We start from the raw sequence: 23,011 nt of genomic DNA, 5'->3' as shown, positions 1-23,011 counted from the left end.
CCTACGCCCTGCACGCCACACACTACACTCTACACGCTACACCCTACACGCTACACTCTACACGCTACACGCTACACGCTACACTCTACACCCTACACGCTACACTCTACACCCTACACACTACACTCTACACGCTACACGGTACACGCTACACGCTACGCCCTACACCCTACACGCTACATGTTACACTCTACACCCTACACGCTACACTCTACACCCTACACGCTACACCCTACACCCTACACGCTACACACTACACGCTACACTCTACACCCTACACGCTGCACTCTATACGCTACACGGTACACGCTACACGCTACACCCTACACTGTACACCCTACACTCTACACGCTACACTCTACACGCTACATGCTACACCCTACACTCTACACCCTACACGCTATACGCTACACTCTACACCCTGCACGCTACACGCTACACGCTACACCCTACACGCTACACTCTACACACAACACGCTACACTCTACATGCTACACGCTACACGCTACATGCTACACGCTACACCCTACACGCTACACTCTACACCCTACACCCTACACCCTACACGCTACACTCTACACCCTACACGCTACACCCTACACTCTACACCCTACACCCTACACGCTACTCGCTACACTCTACACCCTACCCGCTACACTCTACACGCTACACGCTACACTCTACACTCTACACGCTACACGCTACACTCTACACCCTACACGCAACACGCTACACTCTACACCCTACACGCTACACTCTGCACGCTACACTCTACACCCTACACCCTACACTCTATACCCGACACCCTACACCCTACATGCTTCACCCTACACGCTACACTCTACACTCTACACCCTACACGCTACATGCTACACTCTACACTCTACACCCTACACGCTACACTCTACATCCTACACCCTACACGCTATACGCTACACTCTACACCCTGCACGCTACACGCTACACTCTACACCCTACACGCTACACTCTACACCCTACACGCTACACCCTACACTCTACACTCTCCACCCTACACGCTACACGCTACACTCTACACGCTACACCCTACACGCTACACTCTACACCCTACACGCAACACCCTACACCCTACACCCTACATGCTACACCCTACACTCTACACCCTACACCCTACACGCTACACCCTATGCCCTGCACGCCACACACTACACTCTACACGCTACACCCTACACTGTACACCCTACACCCTACACGCTACACGCTACACACTACACACTACACGCTACACTTTACACTCTACACGCTACACACTACACGCTACACGCTACACTCTACACCCTACACCCTACTCTACATGCTACACGCTACACGGTACATGATACACGCTACACCCTACACGCTACACGCTACACCCTACACGCTACACGCTACACTCCACACCCTACACGCTACACCCTACACCCTACTCCCTACACTCTACACGCTACACGCTACACCCTACACCCTACACTGTACACCCTACACCCTACATGCTACACTCTACACTCTGCTCCCTACTCTCTACACGCTACACTCTATACCCTACACTCTACACGCTACGCGCTACACGCTACACACTACACGCTACACCCTACACGCTACACTTTACACTCTACACGCTACACTCCACACTCTACACACTACACTCTACACCCTACACCCTACACCCTACTCTACATGCTACACGCTACACGCTACATGCTACACCCTACACCCTACACTCTACACCCTACACGCTACACGCTACACGCTACACTCTACACGCTAAACGCTACAGCTTATACCCTACACTCTACACCGTACACCCTACACGCTACACTCTACACCCTGCACGCTACACCCTACACCCTACATGCTACACCCTACACTCTACACCCTACACCCTACATGCTACACTCTACACCCTACACCCTACTCTACATGCTACACGCTACACGGTACATGATACACGCTACACCCTACACGCTACACGCTACACCCTACACGCTACACGCTACACGCTACACTCTACACCCTACACGCTACACCCTACACCCTACTCCCTACACTCTACACGCTACACGCTACACCCTACACCCTACACTGTACACCCTACACCCTGCACGCTACACTCTACACTCTGCTCCCTACTCTCTACACGCTACACTCTACACCCTGCACGCTACACGCTACACCCTACACGCTACACTCTACACCCTACACGCTACACCCTACACTCTACACCCTACACCCTACACACTACACGCTACTCGCTACACTCTACACCCTACACGCTACACTCTACACTCTACTCCCTACTCTCTACACGCTACACTCTATACCCTACACTCTACACGCTACGCGCTACACGCTACACACTACACACTACACGCTACACTTTACACTCTACACGCTACACACTACACGCTACACGCTACACTCTACACCCTACACCCTACTCTACATGCTACACGCTACACGGTACATGATACACCCTACTCCCTACACTCTACACGCTACACGCTACACCCTACACCCTACACTGTACACCCTACACCCTACATGCTACACTCTACACTCTGCTCCCTACTCTCTACACGCTACACTCTATACCCTACACTCTACACGCTACGCGCTACACGCTACACACTACACGCTACACCCTACACGCTACACTTTACACTCTACACGCTACACTCCACACTCTACACACTACACTCTACACCCTACACCCTACACCCTACTCTACATGCTACATGCTACACGCTACATGCTACACCCTACACCCTACACTCTACACCCTACACGCTACACGCTACACGCTACACTCTACACGCTAAACGCTACAGCTTATACCCTACACTCTACACCGTACACCCTACACGCTACACTCTACACCCTGCACGCTACACCCTACACCCTACATGCTACACCCTACACTCTACACCCTACACCCTACATGCTACACTCTACACCCTACACCCTACTCCACATGCTACACGCTACACGGTACATGATACACGCTACACCCTACACGCTACACGCTACACCCTACACGCTACACGCTACACGCTACACTCTACACCCTACACGCTGCACCCTACACCATACTCCCTACACTCTACACGCTACACGCTACACCCTACACCCTACACTGTACACCCTACACCCTGCACGCTACACTCTACACTCTGCTCCCTACTCTCTACACGATACACTCTATACCCTACACTCTACACGCTACGCGCTACACGCTACACACTACACGCTACACCCTACACGCTACACTTTACACTCTACACGCTACACTCTACACACTACACTCTACACCCTACACCCTACTCTACATGCTACACGCTACACGCTACATGCTACACCCTACACGCTACACCCTACACCCTACACGCTACACGCTACACGCTACACTCTACACCCTACACTCTACACCCTACACGCTACACGCTACACTCTACACGCTAAACACTACAGCTTATACCCTACACTCTACAACGTACACCCTACACGCTACACTCTACACCCTACACGCTACACCCTACACCCTACACCCTACATGCTACACCCTACACTCTACACCCTACACCCTACACGCTACACCCTACGCCCTGCACGCCACACACTACACTCTACACGCTACACCCTACACGCTACACTCTACACGCTACACGCTACACGCTACACTCTACACCCTACACGCTACACTCTACACCCTACACACTACACTCTACACGCTACACGGTACACGCTACACGCTACGCCCTACACCCTACACGCTACATGTTACACTCTACACCCTACACGCTACACTCTACACCCTACACGCTACACCCTACACCCTACACGCTACACACTACACGCTACACTCTACACCCTACACGCTGCACTCTATACGCTACACGGTACACGCTACACGCTACACCCTACACCCTACATGCTACACGCTACACCCTACACTGTACACCCTACACCCTACACGCTACACTCTACACGCTACATGCTACACCCTACACTCTACACCCTACACGATATACGCTACACTCTACACCCTGCACGCTACACGCTACACGCTACACCCTACACGCTACACTCTACACCCTACACGCTACACTCTACATGCTACACGCTACACGCTACATGCTACACGCTACACCCTACACGCTACACTCTACACCCTACACCCTACACCCTACACGCTACACTCTACACCCTACACGCTACACCCTACACTCTACACCCTACACCCTACACGCTACTCGCTACACTCTACACCCTACCCGCTACACTCTACACGCTACACGCTACACTCTACACTCTACACGCTACACGCTACACTCTACACCCTACACGCAACACGCTACACTCTACACCCTACACGCTACACTCTACACCATACACGCTACACGCTACACTCTACACCCTACACCCTACATGCTATACCCGACACCCTACACCCTACATGCTTCACCCTACACGCTACACTCTACACCCTACACGCTACACCCTACACTCTACACCCTACACCCTACACACTACACGCTACTCGCTACACTCTACACCCTACACGCTACACTCTACACTCTACTCCCTACTCTCTACACGCTACACTCTATACCCTACACTCTACACGCTACGCGCTACACGCTACACACTACACACTACACGCTACACTTTACACTCTACACGCTACACACTACACGCTACACGCTACACTCTACACCCTACACCCTACTCTACATGCTACACGCTACACGGTACATGATACACGCTACACCCTACACGCTACACGCTACACCCTACACGCTACACGCTACACTCCACACCCTACACGCTACACCCTACACCCTACTCCCTACACTCTACACGCTACACGCTACACCCTACACTCTACACTGTACACCCTACACCCTACATGCTACACTCTACACTCTGCTCCCTACTCTCTACACGCTACACTCTATACCCTACACTCTACACGCTACGCGCTACACGCTACACACTACACGCTACACCCTACACGCTACACTTTACACTCTACACGCTACACTCCACACTCTACACACTACACTCTACACCCTACACCCTACACCCTACTCTACATGCTACACGCTACACGCTACATGCTACACCCTACACGCTTCACCCTACACCCTACACGCTACACGCTACACGCTACACTCTACACCCTACACTCTACACCCTACACGCTACACGCTACACGCTACACTCTACACGCTAAACGCTACAGCTTATACCCTACACTCTACACCGTACACCCTACACGCTACACTCTACACCCTGCACGCTACACCCTACACCCTACACCCTACATGCTACACCCTACACTCTACACCCTACACCCTACATGCTACACTCTACACCCTACACCCTACTCTACATGCTACACGCTACACGGTACATGATACACGCTACACCCTACACGCTACACGCTACACCCTACACGCTACACGCTACACTCTACACCCTACACGCTACACCCTACACCCTACACTCTACACGCTACACGCTACACCCTACACCCTACACTGTACACCCTACACCCTGCACGCTACACTCTACACTCTGCTCCCTACTCTCTACACGCTACACTCTATACCCTACACTCTACACGCTACGCGCTACACCCTACACGCTACACTTTACACTCTACACGCTACACTCTACACACTACACTCTACACCCTACACCCTACTCTACATGCTACACGCTACACGCTACATGCTACACCCTACACGCTACACCCTACACGCTACACGCTACACTCTACACCCTACACTCTACACCCTACACGCTACACGCTACACGCTACACGCTACACTCTACACGCTAAACGCTACAGCTTATACCCTACACTCTACACCGTACACCCTACACGTTACACTCTACACCCTACACGCTACACCCTACACCCTACACCCTACATGCTACACCCTACACTCTACACCCTACACCCTACACGCTACACCCTACGCCCTGCACGCCACACACTACACTCTACACGCTACACCCTACACGCTACACTCTACACGCTACACGCTACACGCTACACTCTACACCCTACACACTACACTCTACACGCTACACGGTACACGCTACACGCTACGCCCTACACCCTACACGCTACATGTTACACTCTACACCCTACACGCTACACTCTACACCCTACACGCTACACCCTACACCCTACACGCTACACACTACACGCTACACTCTACACCCTACACGCTACACTCTACACCATACACGCTACACGCTACACTCTACACCCTACACCCTACACGCTATACCCGACACCCTACACTCTACATGCTTCACCCTACACGCTACACTCTACACCCTACACGCTACACCCTACACTCTACACCCTACACCCTACACACTACACGCTACTCGCTACACTCTACACCCTACACGCTACACTCTACACTCTACTCCCTACTCTCTACACGCTACACTCTATACCCTACACTCTACACGCTACGCGCTACACGCTACACACTACACACTACACGCTACACTTTACACTCTACACGCTACACACTACACGCTACACGCTACACTCTACACCCTACACCCTACTCTACATGCTACACGCTACACGGTACATGATACACGCTACACCCTACACGCTACACGCTACACCCTACACGATACACGCTACACTCCACACCCTACACGCTACACCCTACACCCTACTCCCTACACTCTACACGCTACACGCTACACCCTACACCCTACACTGTACACCGTACACCCTACATGCTACACTCTACACTCTGCTCCCTACTCTCTACACGCTACACTCTATACCCTACACTCTACACGCTACGCGCTACACGCTACACACTACACACTACACCCTACACGCTACACTTTACACTCTACACGCTACGCTCCACACTCTACACACTACACTCTACACCCTACACCCTACACCCTACTCTACATGCTACACGCTAGACGCTACATGCTACACCCTACACGCTTCACCCTACACCCTACACGCTACACGCTACCCTCTACACCCTACACTCTACACCCTACACGCTACACGCTACACGCTACACTCTACACGCTAAACGCTACAGCTTATACCCTACACTCTACACCGTACACCCTACACGCTACACTCTACACCCTGCACGCTACACCCTACACCCTACACCCTACATGCTACACCCTACACTCTACACCCTACACCCTACATGCTACACTCTACACCCTACACCCTACTCTACATGCTACACGCTACACGGTACATGATACACGCTACACCCTACACGCTACACGCTACACCCTACACGCTACACGCTACACTCTACACCCTACACGCTACACCCTACACCCTACTCCCTACACTCTACACGCTACACGCTACACCCTACACCCTACACTGTACACCCTACACCCTGCACGCTACACTCTACACTCTGCTCCCTACTCTCTACACGCTACACTCTATACCCTACACTCTACACGCTACGCGCTACACGCTACACACTACACGCTACACCCTACACGCTACACTTTACACTCTACACGCTACACTCTACACTCTACACACTACACTCTACACCCTACACCCTACTCTACATGCTACACGCTACACGCTACATGCTACACCCTACACGCTACACCCTACACCCTACACGCTACACGCTACACGCTACACTCTACACCCTACACTCTACACCCTACACGCTACACGCTACACGCTACACTCTACACGCTAAACGCTACAGCTTATACCCTACACTCTACACCGTACACCCTACACGTTACACTCTACACCCTACACTCTACACCCTACACCCTACACCCTACATGCTACACCCTACACTCTACACCCTACACCCTACACGCTACACCCTACGCCCTGCACGCCACACACTACACTCTACACGCTACACCCTACACGCTACACTCTACACGCTACACGCTACACGCTACACTCTACACCCTACACGCTACACTCTACACCCTACACACTACACTCTACACGCTACACGGTACACGCTACACGCTACGCCCTACACCCTACATGCTACATGTTACACTCTACACCCTACACGCTACACTCTACACCCTACACGCTACACCCTACACCCTACACGCTACACACTACACGCTACACTCTACACCCTACACGCTGCACTCTATACGCTACACGGTACACGCTACACGCTACACCCTACACACTACACCCTACACTCTACACGCTACACTCTACACGCTACATGCTACACCCTACACTCTACACCCTACACGCTATACGCTACACTCTACACCCTGCACGCTACACGCTACACGCTACACCCTACACGCTACACTCTACACCCTACACGCTACACTCTACATGCTACACGCTACACGCTACATGCTACACGCTACACCCTACACGCTACACTCTACACCCTACACCCTACACCCTACACGCTACACTCTACACCCTACACGCTACACCCTACACTCTACACCCTACACCCTACACGCTACTCGCTACACTCTACACCCTACCCGCTACACTCTACACGCTACACGCTACACTCTACACTCTACACGCTACACGCTACACTCTACACCCTACACGCAACACGCTACACTCTACACCCTACACGCTACACTCTGCACGCTACACGCTACACCCTACACCCTACACGCTACACTCTACACGCTACACGCTACACTCTACACCATACACGCTACACCCTACACTCTACACCCTACACCCTACACTCTATACCCGACACCCTACACCCTACATGCTTCACCCTACACGCTACACTCTACACTCTACACCCTACACGCTACATGCTACACTCTACACCCTACACGCTACACTCTACACCCTACACGCTACACTCTACACCCTACACGCTACACCCTACACTCTACACTCTCCACCCTACAAGCTACACGCTACACTCTACACGCTACACCCTACACGCTACACTCTACACCCTACACGCAACACCCTACACCCTACACCCTACATGCTACACCCTACACTCTACACCCTACACCCTACACGCTACACCCTATGCCCTGCACGCCACACACTACACTCTACACGCTACACCCTACACTGTACACCCTACACCCTACACGCTACACGCTACACTCTACACGCTACACCCTACACTCTACACCCTACACCCTACACGCTATACGCTACACTCTACACCCTGCACGCTACACGCTACACCCTACACGCTACACTCTACACCCTACACGCTACACCCTACACTCTACACCCTACACCCTACACACTACACGCTACTCGCTACACTCTACACCCTACACGCTACACTCTACACTCTACTCCCTACTCTCTACACGCTACACTCTATACCCTACACTCTACACGCTACGCGCTACACGCTACACTCTACACCCTACACCCTACTCTAAATGCTACACGCTACACGGTACATGATACACGCTACACCCTACACGCTACACGCTACACCCTACACGCTACACGCTACACTCCACACCCTACACGCTACACCCTACACCCTACTCCCTACACTCTACACGCTACACGCTACACCCTACACCCTACACTGTACACCCTACACCCTACATGCTACACTCTACACTCTGCTCCCTACTCTCTACACGCTACACTCTATACCCTACACTCTACACGCTACGCGCTACACACTACACGCTACACCCTACACGCTACACTTTACACTCTACACGCTACACTCCACACTCTACACACTACACTCTACACCCTACACCCTACACCCTACTCTACATGCTACACGCTACACGCTACATGCTACACCCTACACCCTACACTCTACACCCTACACGCTACACGCTACACGCTACACTCTACACGCTAAACGCTACAGCTTATACCCAACACTCTACACCGTACACCCTACACGCTACACTCTACACCCTGCACGCTACACCCTACACCCTACATGCTACACCCTACACTCTACACCCTACACCCTACATGCTACACTCTACACCCTACACCCTACTCTACATGCTACACGCTACACGGTACATGATACACGCTACACCCTACACGCTACACGCTACACCCTACACGCTACACGCTACACGCTACACTCTACACCCTACACGCTACACCCTACACCCTACTCCCTACACTCTACACGCTACACGCTACACCCTACACCCTACACTGTACACCCTACACCCTGCACGCTACACTCTACACTCTGCTCCCTACTCTCTACACGCTACACTCTACACCCTGCACGCTACACGCTACACCCTACACGCTACACTCTACACCCTACACGCTACACCCTACACTCTACACCCTACACCCTACACACTACACGCTACTCGCTACACTCTACACCCTACACGCTACACTCTACACTCTACTCCCTACTCTCTACACGCTACACTCTATACCCTACACTCTACACGCTACGCGCTACACGCTACACACTACACACTACACGCTACACTTTACACTCTACACGCTACACACTACACGCTACACGCTACACTCTACACCCTACACCCTACTCTACATGCTACACGCTACACGGTACATGATACACCCTACTCCCTACACGCTACACGCTACACCCTACACCCTACACTGTACACCCTACACCCTACATGCTACACTCTACACTCTGCTCCCTACTCTCTACACGCTACACTCTATACCCTACACTCTACACGCTACGCGCTACACGCTACACACTACACGCTACACCCTACACGCTACACTTTACACTCTACACGCTACACTCCACACTCTACACACTACACTCTACACCCTACACCCTACACCCTACTCTACATGCTACATGCTACACGCTACATGCTACACCCTACACCCTACACTCTACACCCTACACGCTACACGCTACACTCTACACGCTAAACGCTACAGCTTATACCCTACACTCTACACCGTACACCCTACACGCTACACTCTACACCCTGCACGCTACACCCTACACCCTACATGCTACACCCTACACTCTACACCCTACACCCTACATGCTACACTCTACACCCTACACCCTACTCCACATGCTACACGCTACACGGTACATGATACACGCTACACCCTACACGCTACACGCTACACCCTACACGCTACACGCTACACGCTACACTCTACACCCTACACGCTGCACCCTACACCCTACTCCCTACACTCTACACGCTACACGCTACACCCTACACCCTACACTGTACACCCTACACCCTGCACGCTACACTCTACACTCTGCTCCCTACTCTCTACACGATACACTCTATACCCTACACTCTACACGCTACGCGCTACACGGTACACACTACACGCTACACCCTACACGCTACACTTTACACTCTACACGCTACACTCTACACACTACACTCTACACCCTACACCCTACTCTACATGCTACACGCTACACGCTACATGCTACACCCTACACGCTACACCCTACACCCTACACGCTACACGCTACACGCTACACTCTACACCCTACACTCTACACCCTACACGCTACACGCTACACTCTACACGCTAAACACTACAGCTTATACCCTACACTCTACAACGTACACCCTACACGCTACACTCTACACCCTACACGCTACACCCTACACCCTACACCCTACATGCTACACCCTACACTCTACACCCTACACCCTACACGCTACACCCTACGCCCTGCACGCCACACACTACACTCTACACGCTACACCCTACACGCTACACTCTACACGCTACACGCTACACGCTACACTCTACACCCTACACGCTACACTCTACACCCTACACACTACACTCTACACGCTACACGGTACACGCTACACGCTACGCCCTACACCCTACACGCTACATGTTACACTCTACACCCTACACGCTACACTCTACACCCTACACGCTACACCCTACACCCTACACGCTACACACTACACGCTACACTCTACACCCTACACGCTGCACTCTATACGCTACACGGTACACGCTACACGCTACACCCTACACCCTACATGCTACACGCTACACCCTACACTGTACACCCTACACCCTACACGCTACACTCTACACGCTACATGCTACACCCTACACTCTACACCCTACACGATATACGCTACACTCTACACCCTGCACGCTACACGCTACACGCTACACCCTACACGCTACACTCTACACCCTACACGCTACACTCTACATGCTACACGCTACACGCTACATGCTACACGCTACACCCTACACGCTACACTCTACACCCTACACCCTACACCCTACACGCTACACTCTACACCCTACACGCTACACCCTACACTCTACACCCTACACCCTACACGCTACTCGCTACACTCTACACCCTACCCGCTACACTCTACACGCTACACGCTACACTCTACACTCTACACGCTACACGCTACACTCTACACCCTACACGCAACACGCTACACTCTACACCCTACACGCTACACTCTACACCATACACGCTACACGCTACACTCTACACCCTACACCCTACACGCTATACCCGACACCCTACACCGTACATGCTTCACCCTACACGCTACACTCTACACCCTACACGCTACACCCTACACTCTACACCCTACACCCTACACACTACACGCTACTCGCTACACTCTACACCCTACACGCTACACTCTACACTCTACTCCCTACTCTCTACACGCTACACTCTATACCCTACACTCTACACGCTACGCGCTACACGCTACACACTACACACTACACGCTACACTTTACACTCTACACGCTACACACTACACGCTACACGCTACACTCTACACCCTACACCCTACTCTACATGCTACACGCTACACGGTACATGATACACGCTACACCCTACACGCTACACGCTACACCCTACACGCTACACGCTACACTCCACACCCTACACGCTACACCCTACACCCTACTCCCTACACTCTACACGCTACACGCTACACCCTACACCCTACACTGTACACCCTACACCCTACATGCTACACTCTACACTCTGCTCCCTACTCTCTACACGCTACACTCTATACCCTACACTCTACACGCTACGCGCTACACGCTACACACTACACGCTACACCCTACACGCTACACTTTACACTCTACACGCTACACTCCACACTCTACACACTACACTCTACACCCTACACCCTACACCCTACTCTACATGCTACACGCTACACGCTACATGCTACACCCTACACCCTACACTCTACACCCTACACGCTACACGCTACACGCTACACTCTACACGCTAAACGCTACAGCTTAAACCCTACACTCTACACCGTACACCCTACACGCTACACTCTACACCCTGCACGCTACACCCTACACCCTACACCCTACATGCTACACCCTACACTCTACACCCTACACCCTACATGCTACACTCTACACCCTACACCCTACTCTACATGCTACACGCTACACGGTACATGATACACGCTACACCCTACACGCTACACGCTACACCCTACACGCTACACGCTACACGCTACACTCAACACCCTACACGCTACACCCTACACCCTACTCCCTACACTCTACACGCTACACGCTACACCCTACACCCTACACTGTACACCCTACACCCTGCACGCTACACTCTACACTCTGCTCCCTACTCTCTACACGCTACACTCTACACCCTGCACGCTACACGCTACACCCTACACGCTACACTCTACACCCTACACGCTACACCCTACACTCTACACCCTACACCCTACACACTACACGCTACTCGCTACACTCTACACCCTACACGCTACACTCTACACTCTACTCCCTACTCTCTACACGCTACACTCTATACCCTACACTCTACACGCTACGCGCTACACGCTACACACTACACACTACACGCTACACTTTACACTCTACACGCTACACACTACACGCTACACGCTACACTCTACACCCTACACCCTACTCTACATGCTACACGCTACACGCTACACGGTACATGATACACGCTACACCCTACACGCTACACCCTACACGCTACACGCTACACTCCACACCCTACACGCTACACCCTACACCCTACTCCCTACACTCTACACGCTACACGCTACACCCTACACCCTACACTGTACACCCTACACCCTACATGCTACACTCTACACTCTGCTCCCTACTCTCTACACGCTACACTCTATACCCTACACTCTACACGCTACGCGCTACACGCTACACACTACACGCTACACCCTACACGCTACACTTTACACTCTACACGCTACACTCCACACTCTACACACTACACTCTACACCCTACACCCTACACCCTACTCTACATGCTACACGCTACACGCTACATGCTACACCCTACACCCTACACTCTACACCCTACACGCTACATGCTACACGCTACACTCTACACGCTAAACGCTACAGCTTATACCCTACACTCTACACCGTACACCCTACACGCTACACTCTACACCCTGCACGCTACACCCTACACCCTACACCCTACATGCTACACCCTACACTCTACACCCTACACCCTACATGCTACACTCTACACCCTACACCCTACTCTACATGCTACACGCTACACGGTACATGATACACGCTACACCCTACACGCTACACGCTACACCCTACACGCTACACGCTACACGCTACACTCTACACCCTACACGCTGCACCCTACACTCTACTCCCTACACTCTACACGCTACACGCTACACCCTACACCCTACACTGTACACCCTACACCCTGCACGCTACACTCTACACTCTGCTCCCTACTCTCTACACGCTACACTCTATACCCTACACTCTACACGCTACGCGCTACACGCTACACACTACACGCTACACCCTACACGCTACACTTTACACTCTACACGCTACACTCTACACACTACACTCTACACCCTACACCCTACTCTGCATGCTACACGCTACACGCTACATGCTACACCCTACACGCTACACCCTACACCCTACACGCTACACGCTACACTCTACACCCTACACTCTACACCCTACACGCTACACGCTACACTCTACACGCTAAACGCTACAGCTTATACCCTACACTCTACACCGTACACCCTACACGCTACACTCTACACCCTACACGCTACACCCTACACCCTACACCCTACATGCTACACCCTACACTCTACACCCTACACTAGGGTTGAGCGAAACGGGTCGATCATTTTCAAAAGTCGCCGACTTTTGGCTAAGTCGGCGTCTCATGAAACCCGATCCGACCCCTGTGCTTGTCGGCCATGCGGTACGCGACTTTCGCGCCAAAGTCGCGTTTCAATGACGCGAAAAGCGCCATTTCTCAGCCAATGAAGGTGAACGCAGAGTGTGGGCAGCGTGATGACATAGGTCCTGGTCCCCACCATCTTAGAGAAGGGCATTGCAGTGATTGGCTTGCTGTCTGCGGCGTCACAGGGGCTATAAAGGGGCGTTCCCGCCGACCGCCATCTTACTGCTGCTGATCTGAGCTTAGGGAGAGGTTGCTGCCGCTTCGTCAGAAGCAGGGAGAGCGTTAGGCAGGGTCCACTAACCACCAAACCGCTTGTGCTGCAGCGATTTCCACTGTCCAACACCACCTTCGGTGTGCAGGGACAGTGGAAGCTATTTTTTTTTTTTTTCCCCTCAGCGCTGTAGCTCATTGGGCTGCCCTAGAAGGCTCCCTGATAGCTGTATTCCTGTGTGTACGCCACTGTGGAAACCAACTGCTTTTTTCAAAGCACATATCCTCTTGTTCCTTCCTTTCTGCACAGCTATCTTTTTTGTTTGTCCACACTTTTTATTTAATTTGTGCATCAGTCCACTCCTATTGCTGCCTGCCATACCTGGCTGAGATTACTGCAGGGGAGATAGTAATTGTAGGACAGTCCCTGTTTTTTTTTTTTTTTGTGGGAGATTAAGATAGGCTTTCTATAGCCCACTGAATGAGAGATAGCACACACAGCAGTGGCACACAAGCCCTGACTGAGGCCAATATTTTTCTCCCACTGATTGATGTAGTGTTTTTGTGTTGAGGTAGATTTTAGAACACAAATGAAGGAAAAAATAAATAGGCTTTCTATGGCCCACTCAGTGAGAGATGGCACACACAGGGATGGCACTCTAGCAGAAATGCCAATTTATTTATTTTATTTTTTTTAAATATTATTTGGTTTCTAAAGTCTCCCTGAAAAAAAAAAATACCTAAAAAAACAGTGGGAGAGTAATATTGCCCTTTCAGCTTGTGTGCCAGTCTTGACTCCTGGGTGTGCCACCTCTGTCCCTCTCATTCAGTGGGCCATAGAAAGCCTTGTTTTTTTGTTTTTTTTTAATATTATTTGGTTTCTAAAGTCTCCCTGAAAATAAAAAAAAAAATACATAAAAAAACAGTGGGAGAGTAATATTGCCCTTTCAGCTTGTGTGCCAGTCTTGACTCCTGGGTGTGCCACCTCTGTCCCTCTCATTCAGTGGGCCATAGAAAGCCTTGTTTTTTTTTTTGTTTTTTTTTAATATTATTTGGTTTCTAAAGTCTCCCTGAAAATAAAAAAAAAAATACATAAAAAAACAGTGGGAGAGTAATATTGCCCTTTCAGCTTGTGTGCCAGTCTTGACTCCTGGGTGTGCCACCTCTGTCCCTCTCATTCAGTGGGCCATAGAAAGCCTTGTTTTTTTGTTTTTTTTTATTATTTGGTTTCTAAAGTCTCCCTGAAAATAAAAAAAAAAAATACATAAAAAAACAGTGGGAGAGTAATATTGCCCTTTCAGCTTGTGTGCCACTCTTGACTCCTGGGTGTGCCACCTCTGTCCCTCTCATTCAGTGGGCCATAGAAAGCCTTGTTTTTTTGTTTTTTTTTAATATTATTTGTTTTCTAAAGTCTCCCTGAAAATAAAAAAATAAATACATAAAAAAACAGTGGGAGAGTAATATTGCCCTTTCAGCTTGTGTGCCACTCTTGACTCCTGGGTGTGCCACCTCTGTCCCTCTCATTCAGTGGGCCATAGAAAGCCTTGTTTTTTTGTTTTTTTTTTAATATTATTTGTTTTCTAAAGTCTCCCTGAAAATAAAAAAAAAAATACATAAAAAAACAGTGGGAGAGTAATATTGCCCTTTCAGCTTGTGTGCCAGTCTTGACTCCTGGGTGTGCCACCTCTGTCCCTCTCATTCAGTGGGCCATAGAAAGCCTTGTTTTTTTGTTTTTTTTTTAATATTATTTGTTTTCTAAAGTCTCCCTGAAAATAAAAAAAAAATACATAAAAAAACAGTGGGAGAGTAATATTGCCCTTTCAGCTTGTGTGCCACTCTTGACTCCTGGGTGTGCCACCTCTGTCCCTCTCATTCAGTGGGCCATAGAAAGCCTTGTTTTTTTGTTTTTTTTTTAATATTATTTGTTTTCTAAAGTCTCCCTGAAAAAAAAAAAAAAACATAAAAAAACTGGGAGAGTAATATTGCCCTTTCAGCTTGTGTGCCACTCTTGACTCCTGGGTGTGCCACCTCTGTCCCTCTCATTCAGTGGGCCATAGAAAGCCTTGTTTTTTTGTTTTTTTTTAATATTATTTGGTTTCTAAAGTCTCCCTGAAAAAAAAAAAAAAATACATAAAAAAACAGTGGGAGAGTAATATTGCCCTTTCAGCTTGTGTGCCACTCTTGACTCCTGGGTGTGCCACCTCTGTCCCTCTCATTCAGTGGGCCATAGAAAGCCTTGTTTTTTTGTTTTTTTTTTAACCCCTTTCTGTCATTAGACGTACTATTCCGTCCATGTGGGGTGGGCCCTACTTCCCAAGGACGGAATAGTACGTCATACGTGATCGGCCGCGCTCACGGGGGGAGCGCGGCCGATCGCGGCCGGGTGTCAGCTGCATATCGCAGCTGACATCCGGCACTATGTGCCAGGAGCGGTCACGGACCGCCCCCGGCACATTAACCCCCGGCACACCGCGATCAAACATGATCGCGATGTGCCGGCGGTGCAGGGAAGCATCGCGCAGGGAGGGGGCTCCCTGCGGGCTTCCCTGAGCCCCCCGCAGCAACGCGATGTGATCGCGTTGCTGCGAGGGTCTTACCTCCCTCCCTGCCTGCTCCAGACCCGGATCCAAGATGGGCGCGGATCCGGGTCCTGCAGGGAGGGAGGTGGCTTCACAGAAGCCTGCTCAGAGCAGGCACTGTGAAGCAGCCTGCACTTCTCTCAGATCGGTGATCTGTCAGAGTGCTATGCAAACTGACAGATCACCGATCTGTATTGTCCCCCCCTGGGGCAAAGTGAAAAAGTAAAAAAAAAAATTTCCAAATGTGTAAAAAAAAAAAAAAAAAATATTCCAAAATAATGAAAAAAAAATATATATATTATTCCCATAAATACATTTCTTTATCTAAATAAAATAAAAAAACAATAAAAGTACACATATTTAGTATCGCCGCGTCCGTAACGACCCGACCTATAAAACTGGCCCACTAGTTAACCCCTTCAGTAAACACCGTAAGAAAAAAAAAAAAAAACGAGGCAAAAAACAACGCTTTATTATCATACCGCCGAACAAAAAGTGGAATAACACGCGATCAAAAAGACTGATATAAATAACCATGGTACCGCTGAAAATGTCATCTTGTCCCGCAAAAAAAGAGCCGCCATACAGCATCATCAGCAAAAAAATAAAAAAGTTATAGTCCTGAGAATAAAGCGATACCAAAATAATTATTTTTTCTATAAAATAGTTTTTATCGTATAAAAGCGCCAAAACATAAAAAAAATGATATAAATGAGATATCGCTGTAATCGTACTGACCCGACGAATAAAACTGCTTTATCAATTTTACCAAACGCGGAACGGTATAAACGCCTCCCCAAAAAGAAATTCATGAATAGCTGGTTTTTGATCACTCTGCCTCACAAAAATCGGAATAAAAAGCGATCAAAAAATGTCACGTGTCCGAAAATTTTACCAATAAAAACGTCAACGCATCCCGCAAAAAAGAAGATCTCACATGACTCTGTGGACTCAAATATGGAAAAATTACAGCTCTCAAAATGTGGTAACGCAAAAAATATTTTTTGCAATGAAAAGCGTCTTTCAGTGTGTGACGGCTGCCAATCATAAAAATCCGCTAAAAAACCCGCTATAAAAGTAAATCAAACCCCCCTTCATCACCCCCTTAGTTAGGGAAAAATAAAAAAATTAAAAAATGTATTTATTTCCATTTTCCCATTAGGGTTAGGGTTAGGGCTAGAGTTAGGACTAGAGTTAGGGCTAGGGTTATTGCTAGGGTTAGGGCTAGGGTTGGGGCTAGGGTTGGGGCTACAGTTAGGGTTGGGGCTAAAGATAGGGTTAGGGTTTGGATTACATTTACGGTTGGGAATAGGGTTGGGTGTGTCTGGGTTAGAGGAGTGGTTAGGGTTACTGTTGGGATTAGGGTAAGGGGTGTGTTTGGATTAGGGTTTCAGCTATAATTGGGGGGTTTCCACTGTTCGGGCACATCAGGGGATTTCCAAACGGGATATGGCATCCGATCTGAATTCCAGCCAATTCTGCGTTGAAAAAGGAAAACAGTGCTCCTTCCCTTCCGAGCTCTCCCGTGTGCCCAAACAGGGGTTTACCCCAACATATGGGGTATCGGCGTACTCAGGACAAATTGGACATCATCTTTTGGGGTCCAATTTCTCCTGCTACCCTTGGGAAAATACAAAACTGGGGGCCAAAAAATAAGTTTTGTGGGAAAAAAAAGATTTTTTATTTTCACGGCTCTGCGTTGTAAACTGTAGTGAAACACTTGGGGGTTCAAAGTTCTCACAACACATCTAGATAAGTTCCTTGGGGTGTCTAATTTCCGATATGGGGTCACTTGTGGGGGGTTTGTACTGTTTGCGTACATCAGGGGCTCTGCAAATGCAACGTGACGCCTGCAGACCAATCCATTTAAGTCTGCATTCCAAATGGCGCTCCTTCCCTTCCGAGCTCTGTCATGCGCCCAAACAGTGGTTCCCCCCCACATGTGGGGTATCAGCATACTCAGGACAAATTAGACAACAACTTTTTGGGTCCAATTTATCCTGATACCCTTGTGAAAATACAAAACTGGGGGCTAAAAAAATCATTTTTGTGAAAAAAAAAAGAATTTTTATTTTCACGGCTCTGCGTTATAAACTGTAGTGAAACACTTGGGGGTTCAAAGTTCTCACAACACATCTAGATAAGTTCCTTGGGGGGTATAGTTTCCAATATGGGGTCACTTGTGGGGGTTTTGTACTGTTTGGGTACATCAGGGGCTCTGCAAATGCAACGTGACGCCTGCAGACCAATCCATTTAAGTCTGCATTCCAAATGGCGCTCCTTCCCTTCCGAGCTCTGTCATGCGCCCAAACAGTGGTTCCCCCCACATATCGGGTATCAGCATACTCAGGACAAATTGGACAACAAATTTTGGGGTCCAATTTATCCTGTTACCCTTGTGAAAATACAAAACTCGGGGCTAAAAAATCATTTTTGTGAAAAAAAAAAAGAATTTATTTTCACGGCTCTGCGTTATAAACTGTAGTGAAACACTTGGGGGTTCAAAGCTCTCAAAACACATCTAGATAAGTTCCTTAGGGGGTCTACTTTCCAAAATGGTGTCACTTGTGGGGGTTTTTAATGTTTAGGCACATCAGGGGCTCTGCAAACGCAACATGGCATCCCATCTTAATTCCAGTCAATTTTGCATTGAAAAGTAAAATAGCGCTCCTTCCCTTCCGAGCTCTGCTATGCGCCCAAACAGTGGTTTACCCCCACATATGGGGTATCGTCGTACTCAGGACAAATTGCACAACAACTTTTGTGCTCTAATTTCTTCTCTTACCCTTGGGGAAATAAAAAAATGGGGGCGAAAAGATCATTTTTGTGAAAAAATATGATTTTTAATTTTTACGGCTCTGCATTATAAACTTCTGTGAAGCACTTGTTGGGTCAAAGTGCTCACCACACATCTCGATAAGTTCCTTAGGGGGTCTACTTTCCAAAATGGTGTCACTTGTGGGGGGTTTCAATGTTTAGGCACATCAGGAGCTCTCCAAACGCAACATGGCGTCCCATCTCAATTCCAGTCAATTTTGCATTGAAAAGTCAAGTGTAGCGTGTAGTGTGTAGGGTGTAGGGTGTAGAGTGTAGCGTGTTGCGTGTAGGGTGTAGAGTGTAGCGTGTAGAGTGTAGCGTGTAGCGTGTAGCGTGTAGAGTGTAGCGTGTAGGGTGTAGAGTATAGTGTGTAGCGTGTAGGGTGTATGGTGTAGAGTGTAGAGTGTAGCATGTAGCGTGTAGCGTGTAGAGTGTAGCGTGTAGGGTGTAGAGTGTAGCGTGTTGCATGTAGGGTGTACAGTGTAGCGTGTAGCGTGTAGAGTGTAGGGTGTAGAGTGTAGCGTGTAGCGTGTAGAGTGTAGGGTGTAGAGTGTAGCGTGTTGCGTGTAGAGTGTAGCGTGTAGGGTGTAGGGTGTAGCGTGTAGCGTGTAGAGTGTAGAGTGTAGCGTGTAGCGTGTAGCATGTAGAGTGTAGAGTGTAGCGTGTAGGGTGTAGAGTGTAGCGCGTAGCGTGTAGGGTGTAGGGTGTAGAGTGTAGCGTGTAGCGTGTAGAGTGTACGGTGTAGAGTGTAGGGTGTAGCGTGTAGGGTGTAGAGTGTAGCGTGTAGCGTGTAGCGTGTAGGGTGTAGGGTGTAGATTGTAGCGTGTAGGGTGCAGGGTGTAGAGTGTAGCGTGTAGGGTGTAGAGTGTAACGTGTAGCGTGTAGGGTGTAGCGTGTAGCGTGTAGTGTGTAGCGTGTAGAGTGTAGGGTGTAGAGTGTAGCGTGTAGGGTGTAGCATGTAGCGTGTAGGGTGTAGGGTGTAGAGTGTAGAGTGTAGCGTTTAGGGTGAAGCATGTAGGGTGTAGGGTGTCGGGTATAGCGTGTAGGGTGTAGGGTGTAGAGTGTAGGGTGTAGCGTGTATGGTGTAGAGTGTAGCGTGTAGCGTGCAGAGTATAGCGTGTAGGGTGTAGCGTGTAGCGTACAGAGTGTAGCGTGTAGGGTATAGAGTGTAGCGTGTTGCGTGTAGGGTGTAGAGTGTAGCGTGTAGCGTGTAGAGTGTAGAGTGTAGCGTGTAGAGTGTAGCGTGTAGGGTGTAGAGTATAGCGTGTAGCGTGTAGGGTGTAGGGTGTAGAGTGTAGAGTGTAGCATGTAGCGTGTAGCATGTAGAGTGTAGCGTGTAGCGTGTAGAGTGTAGGGTGTAGCGTGTAGCGTGTAGAGTGTAGGGTGTAGAGTGTAGCGTGTAGAGTGTAGAGTGTAGCGTGTAGGGTGTAGAGTGTAGCGTGTAGCGTGTAGGGTGTAGGGTGTAGCGTGTAGCGTGTAGAGTGTACGGTGTAGAGTGTAGGGTGTAGCGTGTAGGGTGTAGAGCGTAGCGTGTAGCGTGTAGCGTGTAGGGTTAAGCTACACACTACACACTAAACACAAAAAGAAAAGGATATGCAAACCAATGGGATCCACGTTAAATAGTCAATTTTATTGTACAAAAATAGTAATCCACAAACAGAACCAGGCAAAACATACATTTAAAAACATTTAAAACACTAGTATGGCTGAATAGGCCATAAGTAATTTTACCCGAGGGAATGAAGGAAGCTAATACTTTACAGCATATGTGAGACAGGAGAAATAACCAGAGAGAAAAAATTGCTAGGTATGCGGGTACACCAATCTTAGTCAAATCTACATATAAGAAGCCTATTGTTTACTGCCAACTGTGACCCCCTGAGTACTATGACAGGAAACATATACTCCAGCCTAGTATCTGGAAGAAATACATCATGGATCCTATTTTGTTCAACACAGCATGCGTGCGCACAGTTGGTAAGCAAATGAAAGCAGACCCCTATAGAAAGGTAATAAGGGAAATAGATATGCTGCAGTACTACAAAATCCTAGTTATTTGGATAAATGTATGCATACAGACGCCTTGTGGAAATACAAAGAATCAGGATCCATTGTCCTAAGGCTTGGAAAA

At 49.5% G+C, this 23,011-nt stretch overlaps 1 long non-coding RNA gene across 1 annotated transcript; it reads right to left on the bottom strand.

Moving 5' to 3' along the window:
* Positions 1–16,320: 16,320 nt before the first annotated feature.
* On the bottom strand, positions 16,321–17,731 carry LOC143789334 (uncharacterized). Its single transcript, XR_013219115.1, has 2 exons — positions 17,513–17,731; positions 16,321–17,342 (listed from the first exon to the last, which is right to left on the bottom strand). It is a non-coding gene; the product is annotated as an uncharacterized LOC143789334 (long non-coding RNA).
* Positions 17,732–23,011: the final 5,280 nt, after the last annotated feature.

This window comes from Ranitomeya variabilis, unplaced genomic scaffold, assembly GCF_051348905.1.
Source record: "Ranitomeya variabilis isolate aRanVar5 unplaced genomic scaffold, aRanVar5.hap1 Scaffold_19, whole genome shotgun sequence".
Classification (NCBI taxonomy): domain Eukaryota; kingdom Metazoa; phylum Chordata; class Amphibia; order Anura; family Dendrobatidae; genus Ranitomeya; species Ranitomeya variabilis.
This window is presented reverse-complemented; position numbering and strand designations above follow the sequence as displayed.